At 50.6% G+C, this 17740-nt stretch overlaps 1 protein-coding gene across 3 annotated transcripts in view; it reads left to right on the forward strand.

The window, feature by feature from the left end:
- Positions 1-3356: 3356 nt before the first annotated feature.
- Positions 3357-17740, forward strand: part of ZHX2 (zinc fingers and homeoboxes 2) — a 153198-nt gene continuing 138814 nt past the window's right edge. For all 3 annotated transcript variants that reach the window (XM_058564874.1, XM_058564873.1, XM_058564875.1), the window contains exon 1: positions 3357-3821. The gene's annotated coding sequence lies outside the window, so the exon portion shown is untranslated. The remainder of the gene's footprint in view (positions 3822-17740) is intronic.

Raw genomic sequence — 17740 nt, forward strand, 5'->3', positions numbered from 1 at the left:
CCCAGTTCAGATCCTGGGCGGGGACCTAATCACCACACATCAAGCCATGCTGAGGTGGCATCCCGTGTAGAAGAGGTACAACTCTTCAACTGTGATACACAACTATGTACCGGGGCTTTGCAGAGAAAAAAGAGAAAAAAAAGAGGAAGATTGACAACAGATGTTAGCGTAGGGCCAATCTTCCTCAAAAAAAAAAAAATTATTAAAAAAATAAATAAATAATATGACTTACCTTAAGAGTGGTTCTCAAAATGTGATCCAGGGTCCCGGGAGGGCTCCCAGACCCTTTCAGGGGTCCTCAAGGTTAAAACTATTTTCATAATAGGGCTGAAATATTAATTGCCCTTTTCACTCTCATTCTCTCACAAGTATATAGAGTTTTCCAGAGGCTATTTGACATGTAATGGTGTCATTGCTCCGATGGCTAGTGGAAAGTGTGTTCATAATTTCCTGTGTTTTAATTTTTTTTCAATTTAATTTCTTTTTTTTTTTTGTAGGAAGATTGGTCCTGCACTAACATCTGTTGCCAGTCTTCCTCCTTTTTCTTTTTTCTCCCCAAAGCCCCAGTACATAGTTGTACATTGTAGTTGTAGAGGTGTAGCTCTCCTAGTTCTTCTATGTGGGATGCTGCCTCAGCATGGCTTGATTAGCGGTGAGTATGTCCGTGCCCAATATCCGAACAGGCGAACCCCGGGCTAAGGAAGCAGAACCCGCGAACTTAACTGCTACACCCCCGGGGCCAGCCCCCAAATTAATTTCTAATATGGTACATCAATATGTATATAACTCACATAAACAAAAGCTATTTGGGGTCCTCAATAATGTGAAGAGTTTATAGGGGACCTGAGACAAAACATTTTGAGAACCACTGCCTGACAGGGTGGTTGTAAAGATTAAGTAGCCACTGGCATATGAAGCCAAAGCACTCATAAACATTACCCTTACAATTATTGATTCCAAAGCTCCTGAATCATATCAGATAAGGGTCTGCCCACTCCACATACACATAAAGCAAACAAATCATAGCACTTAATGCAAAAGTCACCCTTGTTTTATTCCCTGCTGTTTGTTTATATAAAGAAAGTTGGGTCCACACTAAACTTTGAACTATTTAAAGACGATGCAGCACAACAGAAACCCCTCCAGTGTCCAGGAGATCCAAGTGCCCTGAAGACATGGGAACTCAGTGGACAGTCCAGAGGGTTTACCCTGCTTGGCTCAACCCTGGCCCTTCCCACCCCATGAATCTCGCACCCAGCCAGAGGCGATGGTAAGCAGGTGGGGGCGGAGGAACCTGGACTTATAGAAAACCTCCTAAGTGACGGACCATCAGGAGGAGGTGCAGCCTCAAAATGGGAATAGCTTCCTTGACGTTTCGGTAATTTCCATGGAAACAAACTGAGAACTATACTTATTTTCAAAGAAGGCGGGAAGAGGTGGAATGACCTGGAAGAGTCAAGAGTAAGCAATATAAAAATAGTAAAGTTGGTGGGTTTTTTTTTTTTCTTTTTCTTTTTCTCTTCTGGCATACACTTGAGAGAAGAAGGGAAAAAAAAAACCCCAGCATCCCTCAATTCTGATGTTGATGGCAAGTAGATGAGTACCCTAGACAGTAGGTATCAAATGAGTTTGAGGAAGATGCGACATGACGTGGATCACAGGCATGAAGGAAGCTCTGAACAGAATCCTTCAAAAGCCGGGTCAGTGCGTCTGTCAGGTCTGACAGTATCAGCAACAGACCCCCTCCCAGGCCAGGACCTAGTTTTATGTGCCGTTAAAAAACAGACTCTACATCAGCAATAACCGAACGAACAGGTGCAGGCCAGTAAAGAAGTTTTGCATACGGGCTATTTTTATGTTTATTGTAAAAACTTCTGGGGACCCAAGGAGTTGTGTTAGAGAAGTTGGAGGCCTAGGGGAGACCCTAAAAAAACCTTTTAGCTACTTTCTTCTCCTCGGCCTAGGAAACGAATATGCCAAAAGGTCACCCAGTGCGTCGACCACGCAGTCAGCCCGCAAGGCCAGCCGTCTCCACCCCAGTCCCCAACCTCGCCTCCGGCCGCTCCGCCGCACACGGCCACCTGTTGCCGCCCTCGCGCCCAGAGCCGAGTCGCAAACCGCCGCTAGAGTTCGTTCTAATTCCCCGGAGCAGAGGCTGGCCGGGAAGCCCCGACGCTCCGCGCCTGCAAATCCTCAGGGCGGGCGGGGATTCCGCAGAGCCTCCCAGCCCCAGGCTCCCTTTGTTTTCTCGCTGCGCTCAGAATGTCAAAAGAAGGCCCCAGGCAGCACCCCCTCGCTCCCCTTGGCTCGTGCGCTCTCGCGCCCTGCTCACACCCGGGAGATGCTGACGCGTCGAGATGCCCACGGAGGGGAAACGGGTCCCTGCGGGCAGGAACGTGCGGCTCAGACAGGTTGCACTGTGAGATTCCGAAGCGTCCCCCGGATCCCGACTGCCTCACAGCTCCTTAGCCGAGCACTGTTGCAGGAGCGCCGCGCCCAGAACGCAAGTTCACGGTCCCGGAGGCCACAGGCGAAGGGCAGCGAGATCCTGACTTTCCTTTGCTCTAAGGCGCCGGAGGGCAACCAGGGGGCTGCGGCGGTTAGAGATTCCCTCCCTCCGGGAACGTCCCAATCCCCCGTCGCTTCCGAGGGACTTCCCTGCCAGCGCCGCAGGGGTGTGCATTTCTCCGAGTCTGGGAATCCCAGCGAACGCCGGCCCGACAAGAGTTTAAGTCAGCTCCCGGGGCGTCTGTTTGTTTATTGGCTCTTAAGGAAAAAAGTTGGAGGATCTTTAAACCAACCTCAGACCTGCGCAAGCGGAAATCTCAGAATCTCCCAGCAAAGGCCATCCAATTTCAAGTCGTTATATAAGTGGGGGCTCTTTCTTAGCCTCCTTACCCCAAGCCCTCTCATTACTATGCCAGGAGTAAAATGAGTCTTGCTTTTTACAATTTTTTTTTAGTTATTATTTCCCCGAGCCCGAAGGCGGGAGAAAGCGCAGGCAGCGCCCCGGGCGCCCGGCGGCCCCACCCGCGCGCGGCCCCTGGCGCTGCGGGAGGGACGCGGGGTCCGGCAGCCGCCGGCGCAGGGCGAGCAGCCGCGCCCCGCGGTCCCCGGGTCCGCCACTCCACGTGGTCAGGATCAACAGTTTCTTGAGCTCATCAGTGACACCTTGAACTTTTCATAAAGAAAATGGGTATTGCACCGGGAGGGTTCGGCCGGGTCGTGCTTAATATTCAATGATCTCGCTCGCGCCTCCCCCTCCTCCCCTCGCAGAAATTCCACCGAGTCCGTTACTGGGTTCAGACTTTTAAGTTAATTTACTGCCCACCCACCCCCAACCTTGGCTAGTAACCAGCGCCTTGAGGGCGAGCCTCCCCCCGAGCTCCCGCCTGAAAATGACATTTCGCCGGCGTCTCCGGAGGGGGCTGAATTTCACTTTGTAACTTTCTGCGGAACCCGAGCCCGGGTGGCAGCTCGGTGGTGGTATCGTATGCAAATACGCATGCTGACGTTACAGATCATGTGGGTTTTGGCGTAGATTCCCCACTGATCGAGACATTTTTTTTTCCCCTTTTTTTTCTCCTTTTTTTTTTTTTTTTTTCTTTTTAAAATTTTGGCCACTGTTCTCCGTACGGGGGCTTTTTCTGTCCGTCTGTCTGGCAGGCTGGCTGTCCCCCTCTTTCCCACGGAGCCCGAGCCGGGCGCCGGGTGGGGAGTGGGGAGTGGGTGGGGGGAGCCAGCAGAGTTCCATTTTGGAACGCCCGCGCCGCGTCTCCGCGCTCCCAGCCCGGGTCCCCGCGTTCCCAGCCCCGGCGCAGGTAAGAAACTTCGCCTCGGCGCGGAGCACCCCCCGCCCGGCGCCGCCAGCCCCGAGCCCCGCACGCCGGGCGCCGGCCGCTCCAGCCCAACTTTCCCACCGCCGCCGCGGCTCCCGAAAATGTGTTCTTAATGGGACTTGGCCGGGTTTGTGATTGGAAGGGGGGGTGCGCGAGGGGGGGGATGCGGGCTCTTTTTGCGGGTGGGAGGAAATAAGAGGATACGGGGGGGGGCGGATTTTTTTTTTTAAGAGTTTTGATTACAAGTTTGGATAAATGGGAGCCAGACCGAGGAGGAGGAGGAGGAGGAAAAACATGTCTACGTTTCCCTATGTCGACATAAGCCACAAAAAAATATGGCGTCCGCTTTCGACAGGGCGTTACGTAGACCCGACTCTGTTTTTATTTATTTATTTCGGGGCCGGCTCCCTCCCTTCTCGGCCCGACCGCGGCGCTTTGTGCACACGGGGCAGGTCCCGCGGGGACTCCACCGGGACGTGGCCCCGGCTCCGCGGGGTTCGGAGGCGGGGGGCTGCGCGTGTGTGCTCCCCTCCCTCCCCCGCTCTCCCCTCTTCTCCGCGCTCCTGGTGACGCTTCGCCGTACTGTGGTGGCAGGAAGCATGACGCCGTGGGCTGAGGCTGCCGCTCCTCTCGGCGCTCCTGGTGGCTGCAGGCGGCGGGCGCGCGGCCGAGCTACCTGGCGCGGGCAGGGCCGGAGCGCGGCGCTGTCCCCACGCCCCGCTCAGGTGCCGGGGAACCCGCGTGGGGAGGGGCCGCGGGGGGCCGGGGCACCCCGGTCCTGCTGTCCGCCGCCGGCTGGCCCACGCCCCGCCTCTGCCCGCCCGAGCCCACGGCCGCCCCCGGAACGGCAGCCGGCGCTCTCCGTCGGCCCCACGCGAGCTTCATCTTTGTTGGGGGTGCAGCTGCTTTGTAGCCTCCCCGGGACTTGGTATCCCCGCCTTGGCCAACTTGCCCTTTTCCCAGCCGCTTTGCAGGAGGCTGCGGAGACGAAGAGGAGCGGAAAGTTGGAAGCCAGTGAGCATCACAGGACAGTCCCCTTGGCCTCGGAGCTGTGCGGAGCTCGGGAGGCGGAGGAGGAGGGCGGTGTGTTAGGCTGGGGAGAAAACTTGACGGAGAAGCCAAGTTGTGATTTGCTCGGGCTTCCACCTGACTGAGCGGCTTCAGAGCCAGTGGGGTCTCTGCCTTCAGCTGTGCCGCGATGGCCTTTTGTTTGTCCGTCCGGGAGGTAGGTAGCAGGGAGTGGGGAATAGTGACTTTCCCTGGACCCCTCCCCTTTGAAGGAGGCGCTGCCCAGCTTGGGCCCCAGGGATCAGGCCCTAGAGTTCTCCCCCCACCTGGTCTCTGATGATCACCTTCTCTCTCCAAGTGAGCACCTCCCCAGGGCTGAGACAGGCCCTGTTGGGCAGGATTTGGGAGGCAGGAATCCCTCCCCCTCATTCTTTGGGTGGCTCAGCCCTCCCACAATTACCCTCTTAAAACACCGCCCCCCCCCCCCCGCGCACACACTTACACACACTCACACGCACACTCGTTCCTTTCTGTAGAGCAGAAATTAATGCCTGTTGAAGTGAAGGGCTGAGCTTCTGAGAGCTCGTCAAGATTTCAGTCAAAAGGTGATTTTCTGTTTATGAGGGCACTGAGTTGAAGCAGTTCAGTCCCAGGGCAGTAATGTCAAAAAGTATTTGGATGACAACCAAGTGGAATAAATATCTGGTAAAATGGCATGTGTAATGGTAAAAATAGATGAATGGAGCCCTCAGGTGCTTGAATGGGACAACTATAACGGTTTGACTTAAGTTTAAGGGAAAGTTCTATAAAGCTGTATACATATCTTCTTTTAAGATGGGAAAGAAATCTACAAGCAAGATTGAAATGTGTCACCAACCATAACTGGACCCGTGGTCTGTGGGCATATTGTTGCTGTTGAAACACTCTGCCCTTTGAGTATTCTTGTGTGCACAGGTGTTCCTTCTGGCCAGGTTTGATGTCAATGAAGGATCCATCTGAAGTTAAGGGGGAAATTCAGAGACCAAGGTTTTAGGGTAAATCAGATATATTAACTAATCTCCATTTAAAGGAAAAATCAAAACGACATAGCTGTTTGTTGGCACTGAAGAAGGGTAGTCCCCCGGTGTAAATGCAGTGCATCTTGACATGCCCAAAGGTGACGCCACCCCAAGTGTCTCGTCCACATCAGGGCCATGTGATTCGGTGGGATGCCGTGCATTTGACAAGAAGAAGAATGACAATGTTTGATAACGGTTGCTAACAATGACTGTTTCAGCATGCCAGGCACAATGCTGTGTATTTAACGTGCTTTATCATTTAATTCTCTCCATAACTCTATAAGTACTATTGTTATTCCCAGTTTACAGTTGAGGAAACTGAGGCCCAGAGAGGTGAAGAAATTTGCCCAAAGCCACACAGCAAAAAGCGAAGTCAGTGTTCAAAGCCAGACCTTACTGATAGCCTTAAGCACCCTATTATAGCAGCTCCTCGGCTGTTGTAGTTAGAATGAAAAGAGTCAGGAGCAAGCAGGAAAGAGGACACAGTGACCACCGCCCTGGGCTCTGAACTCATAGCAGTTTTCCTGGGTTTCATTGCTTTGTTCATTTGTTTAGCAACTATGTGTTGATTTATCTTTTCATTCAGCAACTACAATATTCATCACACTAATAAGATCCCGCAGTTATTAAGACTTTTATATGCCAGGGACTCTCAGTGCTTATGATTAAACTATTTTGTCTTTATGACAACCCTGTGGGGTAAGAACTCTCATTCTGTCCTGTTTATAGATGAGGAAGCAGAGGCACAGAGAGGTTGTCTAACTCGCCCAAGACCAAACAGCTAATAAGTGGAGTGCTGGACCTCAGAACACGCCCACTCCACATTCCAGTGCGCTGCTCCAGCCATTATGAAGATGCTGGTGGGATAGAGCCCCTCACCCTCTAGGAGTTTGAGCAGACTGGCAGGGAAACACTCATTAGGCCAAATCAAGCAGGATTAAATAAGTGTTATAATTGAGAAAAGTGACAATGAAGGGCGTAATTATTGTGCTCTGAGGGAATCGTGGAGGATTTCCCAGAGGGGTAAGCATCTGAACTGACCCATGAATGAGGAGGAACAGTGTCTGAAATTGTGTCAGATATCATTGCATTCAGCTGTTAGCAACAGAAATCCTGCCCACCGGTGATTTCAGCAGACAGGGGCTTATCTGCGTCAGACAACAAGAAGGGTGGGTGGGATGATGCCTCAGCTGTACCACTGGGAAACCAGGCTCTGTCTTGCCACTCTACCGTCCTTAGTGCATAGACCTGTGGCCCCAGGTCTATCGTCTCCTGATGGAAAAGTGGCTGCTGCATCTCCAGGCCTCACATCTGCATTCCAAGAAAGAGAAAGTAGGATGAGTGAGGCACAAAGAATATTTACCTGGTATGGCTTTACTGTTATGTTTGGGAAGGGCCACCCCTCCCAGGGACTTCTGTCTTTAGCTCGTCGACCATTGTGCCATGGTGGCCACGAAAAACTACCAGGGTGGGAGGCAATTACATATTTTTAGTTAGGCACCTTGCTGCCATGAACAAATTGGGGTCCATCTTGTTAAGGCAGAAGGGGTGAATGTTGGAACAGTTGTTGAGTTGACAGATACAGTGTGCGTGCCTAAGATGAGAAGAGGAAGAAAGATATTCCTGATGCGGGTCAAACTGCGTCCTGGAAGCCGTGTGTGTTCTGGGGAGGTGGGGAGGGGGTGCAGGCCAGGTTGTGCAAAGAGATGACGCCAGACTTGGAGGTGGATGTGGAGGAGGTTGGCTTGTAGTCTGTAGGTACTGGGGAGCTATGGCAGGTTTCTGAGGAGGGAATGTGATGTGTTTTAGGAAGGTAAGACTGACAGCAGTGTGCCTTGTGGAGACAAATCATCTTGGTTCTTATTTGAAATAAAATGAGTTCTGGAAAGTTTCAGACCAGGGGACCAGTTTTGCCTTAGGGCAAAAAGAAGACAGCGTGCAATAAGAAAGTGAGGAATGATGGGGAGACTTTCTTTTAGGTCCTGCCAGTAGGAATCCAAAATTAACCTCATGTTAGTCAGCTGTTACTAGGAGGTAACTAGCTCTCCTTCATAGTTACTCAGTTATTGGAACCGAAAATGCTGGAAGGGAGAACCATTAACTCCCCAAACATCACACTTGCCTTTCTCCTGACCCTCGGTCTCCCGGGTCCTACCTGCTCCTCCTCCGCTCATAACTGGTCATGACCCTTCACCTTTGCTTTAAATTGAGGGGATGATACAGAGGGCCTTGGTGGCCCTCCCGTCAGGGTCCCCATACTGGATTCCTCCAGCAAGGACCGACATCCTTGATCCATTTATTAGCTTGGTGACTTTGGGCTATTACTGCCCTCTTTAAACCTCAGTTTCCTCATCTCTAAAATGGAGATCCTTCTAGTAGCTGCCTTATGGGTTGTTGTGAAGCAGAAAGTGATAAAAGGGCTTAGCACAGCACCTCACACATGGGTTGTGCTCAGTAAACGTTACCTGTTAACACCATCATCACCACCACCATCATCATCGTCACTGCCACCACCTCGGGATGTGACTTTACTGTAACCTTGAGGTGCCAAATAATTAACATGCATGGATTTTCTCATTGATGCCAAGACCCAGACTGTCCCTATCTCATTGCCATTCTCCTCCCTCCTCCCCCATACACATGCCCTCGTTTGTGGCAAGTCTCAGCGACTACGGAAGTGGAAAGCTCTCCCAGAATGTCGCAGTGAGACCCTGGTACAGCGGTCAGGTGCTGTAATGTGCTGTGTCATGGTCAAATCCAACAGCCAGTTCTGAAAGGATGCTTGGCTGCGCACATGCCCCTGTGATAGGCAATAAAGTGGACATTGTTTTTACTAATCACAAGGTAGTTTCATTTTTAACTGAAAAAAAAAAATTCCCTACCAATTCTCCTCCCCCCACTAAGGCCCCCACCCTACATCGAACAGGTTGTGATTTTAAGAACATCCACCCACAGTCTGTTTCCTGTTCTTATGCTTGTAGTCATGCATTTAAGAGGGGTTGATTGGCAATGGTGTGAGTGTGTGTGTGTGCACGTGTGTGTGACAGACCCCCAAGGAGAAAAACAGTCCTGCCAACAGTACATCAGTTTTTACCCAAACTTTAAAATGGAATAGAAAAGAGCAGAGCCAGAACCAGTTTTCTTGCTGACACCTTTTTTTATCCCCTGGTGAACAAGTTACCTGTTAAACACCACATTTCGCACACTTTCTTCCTCTTTCTGCCCCCCTCCAATCCCCTAGTACTAGAAACACTTTGTGGAGGTGAAATCTTACAACACAGCATTTCACTGCAATAGTAGTTAATGCATAGAATCTGCAGTGAATGAAATGCTTGTGCTATTGATCCATGGGGGATCGAATATTAAGGAGTGTGACCCAGGCGTTCACTTGGATGTAAGAGATTTGTGTTATATTTTAGGGGTGCACAGGCTTGGTTTGGGATGGAAAAGTGGGAAGCACACGATGGGTTTACCTTGCAGGGGGAAACCAGCAACATCCTAGAACCATCTGCTGTCAAGTTCAGTGTGGGGGGTGGATTTATGTCTCCCGGGGGCCTCAGAGAGCAGCCACCTTGAGCTAGCTCCTTCCTTGGGAGCAGATCTCCCTGTTGGGGGCCCAGGGCAGACTCTGTGGGAGAGAGAAGGGGCCTGCTGTTGAGAAGGGTAGGGGAAGGGTGAATGCAAGTTCCTGGGCTACAGGGTCTCCTTGGCCTGGTTGGATGCCTGCAGCTGCAGCGTCTGGGCTCCAGAACATCTGCAGAAAACTGAAGAAGGACCAGACATCTAAATGAAGGAGGAGGCACCATGGGTGCATGGGCTGTGCACGTGACAGTTTAAATCGGTGTTGCAGAAAGACTCGAGAAAACACTCCTCAGTGGGGCCGACATTCGTGCCCCCTACAGCCGTCTTGCCAACCCCCCAGCCTTGTCCACTTTGGCTGGCGAGGCTGAACAAGTACAGAGCTCCCTACACACCCAGACACACCACAAACAGTGTTCGCCATCCTAAGAGCAGCAACAGCTGCCGAAAATTGAGTGCCTACTATGTGCCAGGCAGTCTGCTAAGCACTTTCCCTGCACCACATCATTTAGTCTGACCGCGAGGAGGGCATTGAGAACAGTGGTATGGCCCCATTTTAAAGACAGGAAACCAGAGCTCAGAGAGGTTAGGTGCTTGCTCAAGGTCACAGAGAGAAGGAAGCCAACTCAGGATTCGAACTCAGATCATCCTGATTCCAAAGCTGATGCTCTTAGTCATCACCAGGTCTTTCTGAAGTCTTCTGGAGGCCAGCTGCACCCCCCCTGGATGGAAGTGTGGGGAGAAGGGACGGTTTTAGAACGCGCTTACGGATAGTCTGATTGCTTTTCTGCTAAAGGGGTGCAGAGGTGTGTGCATGCATGCGTGAGTACGTATATGTGAGTTTAGTCGAAACAGGAGAGAATTCCAAATCTGTGCCTGTTATCCTTTGACCCCTCCCCCCACCACCAAAAAGACAATTCTAAAGCCTCTATCAGTGTCTATAATGGAACATTCTCCAGGGGACACTGCACCCCCTCCACCCCCTCCTCCTTGGCTCTGGAGAGAGAAGGAATCCCAGAGGGCTGAGAGCTGCAAAGTTGGAGACCAAGGAGAATCTGGGTGCTGCTTTCAGGATGCTGAACAACCTTGCCAGCCAGTGGGGGAAGGGGATGGAGGGACCAGGCCTTGGGAGGGTGGAGAATGGCTGTGTTGCTGTTTTTATACAATAAAAAAGGATCATTGTAATTGGGGGCCCTTGAATCATAACACGTCTGCCTGTGGCTTTCTCCAGCTGCAGAGCCATTTATGTAGTTAAATATCGCACAGAAAACTCCTTTCAGTTGACATTACTTTCCTGCTGTTCTTAAAATACAAGACCGGGCTGAACTGCTCTAAGGACAGAGCCATCACACGTTCCCTTGGGCCCCGGGTGTAACCAGTGCCCCCATGGAATCTCCCTCGCCTGCGGAGGAGGACATTTAGAAATTAGCTTCTTTTGCTCTGCACCCTTGTCTTTTTGGAAACAGCTCCTTTAAAATTTGCACAAAGCCAGGTCAGAGCTGGATGTCATGGCCAAGTTGTTTATGGTGGGTGGTGCCCCAGAGGGAGTAGGGAGAGACCAGAATGCCAGCACTGGTAGGGGTGGGGTGTGTCTTTGCTTTTTTGTCGGGGAGAGGGGTGGGTAATGGAGGGATATGGCCTGACAGCTAGAAGCTGGAAAAAGAGACTGCCCCTTGGCCAAGAAATTTGAGGGGAGGGCTGGCGGTGGCTCCAGGCTGGAGCGGAGAGAAACACAGATGCTCACCTAACCTCCCCTAACAGAGAGCGTTGAGGTTTCATTATCCAGTGGAATGGCCTGTTACTTTCTTCCGGGGAACTTGGTGTTACAGAAGTGATTCTGAGCATGCGCGGAACTTCTCCGGAGCCACGCAGTTCAGGAGAGCTGGGAGTTTTCACATTGTTTCCAAGAGCTGGCCTTTTGGGTGCACAGAGCCACAGAGTGGAAATGGTTTCGATCTCTCGGTGGGTTAATGATAGGCGTTGCACAGCCTGACGGCTATACTCGACAGTGTGAAATTGGATGTGGCCTGACTTCAGCACTTTCAGAAATGGGATTTATCGGTCTTCTGGTACAAAGTCTCATGTCCTCTGGGATCCCTAAAGGGGGATGTCGGGGGGATGAGAATAATCGCAACATGGTGCATTAGTAGGATCAAGGAATGTTCTAGCTGGAAGACACTTCAGGGATCACCTAGTCCAGCTTGGGGAAACTGAGGCCCAGAGAGGTAAGAGAATTTGCCCAAGGTTACACAATCACATGGCAGCATATTATTGTGCCTGTGCTATACAGTCTAGCTGAAGGCCCTTCTGTTTCCTTGGGCCTTCCCTAACCAGCCGGCTCAATCACAGTACCTTCCCTCCCGGTTTCTTTTCCTCTGTCCAATCAGCAAACACTCACTGAGCACCTGCCGGGGGAAGAAAACAAGGTTCCTGCCCTCAGGAAGTTCACGGTGGTTTGGCACTCACCAGCAACAGCTGCACCAGTTGGTCATTGTAGCTGCCCTTACTGACATCCTCTGCACAATGCTGAGGGATTTTTGTGGGTTAGCTCATGCCACTCGTGAGAGATGTAAGGACTCTGTTATCCCCATTTAACAGGTGAGGAGGCACCGAGGGGGTAATTCCTTTGTCCAAGGTTTCTGGAAGCCAGGCAGTCTTACACCACACCTGGTTCTCTGAAGTCGTGGTGCATGCAGCCTCTCCTGCCATCCTTGCACCTGTGGCTCCACCCAGAGGGCTGTGGCTCCTCCTCCACAGATTAGAACCAGTGGCTGAGCCACCAGCCAGCGCTGAGGATAACAGCAAAGATGGGCGTGCATTCGGGGCTTAACAAAGGGCTTTCTCATGCATGAGTTGTGGTTTTTTCCCCAATTTATTGAATACCAACTGTGTGTAGGCTCCATACACCCTCACACCATAGCCCAGGTCATTTGTACAGCAACCCTGATGAGCAGATAGCGTGAAGGGCAGAGCTGGAACTCCAACACAGGTCTGCGGAATCCAAGACTTGAGCAGTTTTAACCACATCATGGCTGCTGCAGCCAGAAGTAGCTGATTGAGAGTCCTGTGTGGGCAGGGACGGGTCACTTAGGGACACAGAGTCACCAGTGACTGCCCAGTTTAGTTTCCCCAAAGTCCCCCTAAAAATAAAGGAACTTTGAGGCACCTTAGAGAACTTTCAATAGAGCAGGAGATACTTATTTGACCATAAGAAGTAGTCCCAGTTATGATGTATTGGGCTCTCCCTGTGTGCCAGGCGCTGTGCAGCTCTGCACGTAGGTATTAGCATTAGCAGCATCTAAAAAATAGCTTGAGATGTAATGTACATACCTTAAAATTCACCCATTTAAAGTGTACAGTTAATTGATTTTTAGTATATTTACTGAGTTGTGCAACCTTCACCACAATTTAATTTTAGAACATTTCCATCACCCCAAAAAGAAATCCTGTGCCCATTAGCAGTCACTCTCCATCCCCTTCTCCAACCCCCTTTCCCCAGCCCTAGGCAGCCACTAATCTACTTTCTGTCTCTATAGATTTGCCTTTATTGGACATTTCATATAGAAGGAATCATATAATATGAGCTCTTTTGTGTTTGACTTCTTTCACTTAGTGTAATGTTTTTGAGATTCACCCATGTATGCATCAGTACTTCATGGTTTTTATGGTTAAAAAATATTCCATCGTCTGGATATACCACCTGTATTTGTCTGCTGGGGCTGCCATAACAAAATACCAGCGACTGGGTAGCTTAAACAACAAGCATTTATTTTCTCACACTTCCAGAGGCTGGGAGTCAAGATCAAGGTGTCAGCAGAGTTGGTTTCTCCTGAGGCTTCTCTCCTTGGCTCACAAATGGCCACCTTCTCTCTGTGTCCTCACCTGGCCTTTTCTCTGTGCACGTGCATCCCTGGTGTCTCTGTGTGTGCAAATTTCCTCTTTTTATAGGAACACCAGTCTGATTGGATTAGGGCCCACTCTAACGGCTTCATTTAAACTTAATCACCTATTTAAAAGCCATATATACAGCCTTCATCATAGATATTTGGGAGGAACACAGTTCAGCCCATGATTTCGCATTTTTTTATCCATTTACCTGTTGCTGGACAATTGGGTTGTTTCTGCATCTTGGCTGTTATAATAATGCTGTGAACATTTGGGTACAATCTTTGTGTGGACAGTCTTTGTGTGGACGTGTGTTTTCATTTCTCTTAGGTAGACACCTAGGAGTGGAATTGCTGGGTCATGTGGTTTGAGAAACTGCCAAACTATTCTTCTAGCTGTTTCCATTTTACATCCCACCAGCAGCGTAGGAGGATTCTGATTTCTCCTTATCTTCGCCAAGCCTTGGTATTGTCATAAGCCCCATTTTACACATGAGGAAACTGAGGCACAGGGTGGGGAAGGTCAGTCACAGGGCTAGAGAGCAGAGAAGCAGGATTCACACATGCACCAGTCTGACCAGTCACTACCCAGAGCCTGGACTAGGGTGAAGCAAAGGAGGCGTTCACTGTGTGACATTTAAGGTGGCACTCACTCTCATGGGGCACAAGTGCAGGGTCGGCACCTGAGAGGGAGTGCCTCCTTAAATTTTGCATCCTGGGTGCCTAGTTAGCCACTTCCCTTACCCTTGTCCTGGCCCTGCCACCACCTTGCTCCTTGTGTGTAGGGCACTATGCTCAGTGTTGGGGGTGGAAGAGGAATACAAAGGTGACCAAGCCACTGCCCCTTGTCTGGAGGTGTTCTCAGTCTGGCTGGAGCATTTGTGCGTTTGCAGCCCCATGCAGCTAGCCTGGCTGGACTTGCAGAGGCAGAATCCCTGCCCAAGCTGCAGGGGATAATACCCGTGAAGGACTTAGCACAGCACCTGGCACCTGGGCAGCGCCCTAGAAATGCTGACTGGTGCTGTTGTGTTGTCACTAACACATCTCTGACCTTACGTGCTGTGAGGCTGCCTGAGTTCCTGTAGGTTGAGGGGTATCCTTGTGCTTTGGATCTCTGACCAGGAGCCTCACTCCCACCCCACGGAAGGGGCCATCACCTAGTGACCAGGAAGTGGCCTGGGATGAAGGAAACTGGCCGTCCAGGCTCTCAGACCTGCCGAGCCTGTCCTGGGAGTGGCGGGTCCATCCACAGAGCCCAGCACTGTCTCCACTTCAGCTCACGGCTTTCCCCGGCTAGGCTGTAGCCGTGTCTGAACGTGACACCCCGTGTCTGGTTCTGTTCTCTCCAAAGCCAGAGTGCAATGCCTGTGCTCCCAGGTGTGAGAAAATACCTGAGGGACGATACTTGTGGGGGCCCAGGGGAGCCTGGGAAGGGATGGCCTTGGGTTCTCTCTGCTGGATTGGTTTTCCCCAGTTGGGAGAAGGGGCCCTGTTTGTGGCCGTGGTTGTAACCAGATCAGCCTGCTGGCCTTTTCAGGTTGGGGAGGAGTGCACTGATTGATCCTGGTGGGAGATTTGGGGAATCAACTTCAAGATTTCTAGATATTGAAGATATGTGTCAGTTACAGAAATGATACAAATGATAGCTTTCTTGCTCGGTTCCACCAAAGGCCACAGAGATTTTGCATGTGGCTTAAATGGACCCACCTCTTAATAACTGAGGCTCAGAGGTCCTGCCTGGGGGGAAGGCAGCTTGCTGGCAGAAGCACAGGACCAAAGGCAGGCATTCAGACCTCCTGGCTGGTGCCCTCCCCAGCCCTGTGCACACACTGCCTGGCACACACTTGCTGGCACACCCGAGCATGGACTCTCTGTGGTGTAGGGTCACCACGTGTCTCAGAAGCCTGCTCTCTCTCGGACACCAGTGGTCTCACGTGTGCTGGTGCCAGGACGAGACTGCAGGCTTGCTGGACACTGGGGCTTTACACTGGGATTCCCACCTCCCCACCCCCACCCTCTGCAACCTGAACACCTAGCTCTGGCTAAGTGGTTGCTCGATGAATGGTTGTTTAAATGATAAATCGAGTTGAAGAAAAGAGTACACATGTGCTGTGTGTTGAAATAGGAGGGGGAAGTCCTGCTGGGCCTTACTGCCCAAAAGTGAGCAGAAACTCTTCCAGAGTTGATCTTTTTCATCTGGTTTCCTCAGTAAGAGGGAAGGAGGAAGTCTTATTGGAAGGAATGCATGTGGTGGCATCTGTCACTCAACTCCACTGACAAGTGCTTTTAAAACACCAAGTCTGATCATGTTTTGCTAACCTCCTAAAAACCTCCACTGGTCACCAGTTGCCCAGGAGTCATAAACCCAAATGCTTTCCGGGGTTTCACAGGTAGCATAAAAGAGGGAAGGGGTCAAGTGTAGGATGGTAGGAAGTGGTGGTGAGGGGGTCAAAGTCGGAAGCATGTGCCCAGTCTAAAGACATTCAAAATCAATTTTTTTCAAACGGGCTTTCCTGTCCATACTGAGGACGGCCACTTAGTAACTTCTGACCCATAGTATCAAGTCCAAATTCCTGACTCTGACGTGGTGGCTCTTTGAGAGCTGACCTCTACCTGCCAGGCGTATTTTGCTATAATCACTTCCGCCTCTGCCGTGTGCCCCACACTTCAGCCGTACAAGGCTGACCCTAAACCCTGAATGTGCCATCCTCTCTCCCCCCTCATTCCTTTCCACAAGTAGGTTCTTCCGCCCGGAGAGATTCATCCTACAAACTTAGCAAAACCTACTTCTTCCTGCTGTGGAGATACTTGTGCTCTCCTCCGAGAGGCTAGTGTGCCATGGAAGTAACCCCTTAGAAGCCTCAGCACGTGGATTCTGATCTGTTTGCACATCTGTCTCCCTGAAAAGCTATGAGCCACCTCTCCCACCCAGGGAAGAGTTTCCTATTTGTCTCCATGTTCCCAGCACCAGCACAGGGCTGGCCCACTGAGTAGGTCCAAAATGAATATGTTTCACGTGATTGGACGGTTATATGAATGAGTAAATGACCCTTTCTTCAGAGCCTGTTTGGGAGCCCGTACTCTGGGTCAGAACAAGTTAGCAAAATGAGTTTCTGCTCGCTGCTGCCCCTGATGGCAGGTCCTAGTCACTGGAAGGACAGTCGCTGGACCATTTCGTAACAGGAAGCAGTCAAGGAAGCTTCCGTCCGTCCCAGGCTGGCTTTGTCTCAGGATCAGGGTCTCTTGGCCACACTCTGCCCATCTGCTTGCCTCCCTGGCTCAGCCCCGCTACCTCATGTGGACATCTGGCCTCTGCGTGCAACCTAGGTCCCCGTCCTGCCTCTGACTCGGCTGTACTCTTTGTTTCTCTCGTGAACACCCTCTCCACCTTCCTGTGTGGCGCCTACAGCAATTTCACAGGTGTATCGCAGGTTCTTTCTGCTATTTCCAATATTAAACTTTTTTTTTTGACAGTCTGAACTTGAGACCAAACTCTACTTTCAAAGTGGAAAGGAGGAAGAAGGCCAAACTGATGAATGCCTGCTGTATGCCAGCAATTGAACCAAATGTGTTGTATGCTCTACCTTGTTTTATTTTATTTAATTCTCTCAACAACCCTGCTTGGTAGAAATTTTTATACCCATTTCACGTATGAAGAAACTGAGCCTTCAAGAAATTAACTTGCCCAAGTTATACATGGTAAATGACAGAGCTGGGATTTAAAACCAGCTGTGAGTGACATCAGAGCCCAGGCACTGCAACATCACAGTACTGAAGTGTTTGGTAGGTAAAGGGCAGTAAGATTCTGGGTTAAATGCTTTAGCAAGTGGGATACAGAGCCACTGGCCCCGTATTCCCTTCCAGAGTTTAAGATTTTGCTTATGAAAGGCCGCACAACTAGAAGGGGTAAAAGGAACATCTTTTTCCTTTCACTTGGAAGGTGCTTCTTGGCACTAAGGCAGCTTCTCGTTCTCAAGATACTTGTCCTCTGACAGTTTTGTCACCCATTTTTTTCCTCTGGGGAGGGAAGAAAAAAAAATATCTGCCATGAGAGAGATGGCCAAATTTACTAAATCCTAATAAGCTGATGAGGCCATTTTGTGTGATAGGGGACATGATCTCATTGGGATTTCAATTGTGTGCGTGTGGGTGTGTGCGTATAGAGAATAACTGGCCATTCTGTGACAAGCATGCATGAACTTTCTGGAATAAGCACTGAATAAAATATATGAGCAGTCAGGTTAGGCTAAGCTATGATGCAGTGACAAATAAACCCTGATATCCTAGTGGCTTAACAAAGCAAGGTCTATTTCTCACTCCCGTGAAGTGCACTGAAGGACACAGCTCTTCAAGGTAGCTTTCTTCCAAGCCG

This window comes from Diceros bicornis, chromosome 21 (assembly GCF_020826845.1).
Source record: "Diceros bicornis minor isolate mBicDic1 chromosome 21, mDicBic1.mat.cur, whole genome shotgun sequence".
NCBI classification, from domain to species: Eukaryota; Metazoa; Chordata; class Mammalia; order Perissodactyla; family Rhinocerotidae; genus Diceros; species Diceros bicornis.